The sequence below is a fragment of the Lactuca sativa genome, chromosome 3 (assembly GCF_002870075.4).
Source record: "Lactuca sativa cultivar Salinas chromosome 3, Lsat_Salinas_v11, whole genome shotgun sequence".
Lineage (NCBI taxonomy): Eukaryota > Viridiplantae > Streptophyta > Magnoliopsida > Asterales > Asteraceae > Lactuca > Lactuca sativa.
The window spans coordinates 60,132,685-60,134,394 of record NC_056625.2 but is presented as its reverse complement, the minus strand read 5'-3'; the positions used below and the strand labels follow the sequence as shown (position 1 = coordinate 60,134,394).

Sequence of the window (1,710 nt, the reverse complement as noted above, 5' to 3'; positions counted from 1 at the left end):
GAATGTAATTGTTTGTTTATAGTTGAATGGATGGATCATAATTGAAATAATTTAATTCTTTATGTTTTGTTAATTTGAAAAATGGTGTTTTTTTTTTCATTCCAACGTCGATTGGAATTAACAATTATTCTAATATTTTCTGATACAAGTCTATATTATACTTTTTATTATAAATTATCTTATTATAATTATATTAAATATTTATTTCACAAAGTTAACAAAAATATATATGCTTTATAGAGAATGTCTATGCTGTGGAAAATATTGTCATTATAATTAAATTAAGTATTTATTTGCAAAATGGACGCTCCGATTTCATTGTGACAAATTTCCAAAGATGGGCATTTGGTGATGTCACGTCACCGTTTTGGTTCGACATAATGGTCGTTTAACAGTCGTTGATCAGCATGGTAAATTTTCATGTGCAACTATCTCCAAGAACATACAGAGAAGGACAACTCTTTTTTCATATGAGGAACCGCTATGAAGAAGACAAATGATCTGGTATGTTAACGCATCTTAATTTGTTGTTCTATTAGCTTCAGAATTGCTAATTATGCAAGTCTTGAATGTTGGTTCTTTTTTTTTTTTTTTTAAATATTTTCAATGACTAACATTAATTACTCATTAAATCCACGAAGAAAAAAACTCCATAATTCTAGGAATCCACAAACATATTTGTGGTCGTTTTGCACATGTATTATTTGATTAGTAGCCAAAGGGAAAGAGTCTAGCTGACACCCAAAATCAAACGACACACGATGCACTCATCCACTCATCTTTGTTTTCTTTCAGCTTCTCTTCCGATTCCAATTTCGAGTAAATTCCAGGAAAATACAAGAGCTGGAGATTGCAAAACACCCGACTCTATGGGAGGCTAATGGTGATGTTTGTAAGAGTTTTTTAGCTTTAATTTTAAAGTTAATCAAAATTCTGTTAATATAAATTTATCTATTAAACTATATATTAAATCAAATTTCTATTTACTGAAATAAAATATCAACTAAATGGGTTGTAAGGACTCGATGATAAGTGTTTTGACACTCGAAGTTGATTTTTAATCTTATAAAACGATACTACATTGTCCAGGTTCTATATTGAGCAATTCTCATTGATTCCCAGTACAAGCTTATTTTTAGTTTCAAAAATTGATTTTTCTTTATTGATGTTCCGTTTTTAATATTTAAAAAACTAATAGGTCAACTGCATATGTGGTGATAGAAGTCTGGAGAGGTGTAGTAATTAATATGTAGAACGAACATGGTATTTGGGCAGCAATATTTTTGCATATACCCTATTAAAGTAATAAATAAACAAATAAACAGTAAAAATGTATGTTCATGTATGAATTATGAATTTGAGACATTCACATTGTTATAAATAGTTTTCATCATGAAAGAAGCAACATATACTTGGCATATGAAGTCTACAACAAAAGTCATGACTAAAATTGTCAGTCTACTTCGAAATGCTCTCATCTCATATTGACCTCAAATCCTTTTAAGCTATCTATAAGAAGTTTCTATTTCCAAAATCGATATACAATCTGAACTGAAGAATGTTATGAAAATCTATGTTTCCATTGTTATCATTCTATAATTTATAGATTTGAATCCTTTCTTGACATATTTGGTTGAAACCCATTCAAACCATCGCCAATGACACGCGCTATTTTCTATTAATGCTTAGGATTCAACAAGATTTAATGAT

General features: G+C 29.1%; 1 long non-coding RNA gene across 1 annotated transcript; it reads left to right on the top strand.

Moving 5' to 3' along the window:
• The first annotated feature begins 358 nt into the window (after positions 1-358).
• LOC122197000 (uncharacterized) lies at positions 359-1,093 on the top strand. Its single transcript, XR_006189774.2, has 2 exons — positions 359-504; positions 796-1,093. It is a non-coding gene; the product is annotated as an uncharacterized LOC122197000 (long non-coding RNA).
• Positions 1,094-1,710: the final 617 nt, after the last annotated feature.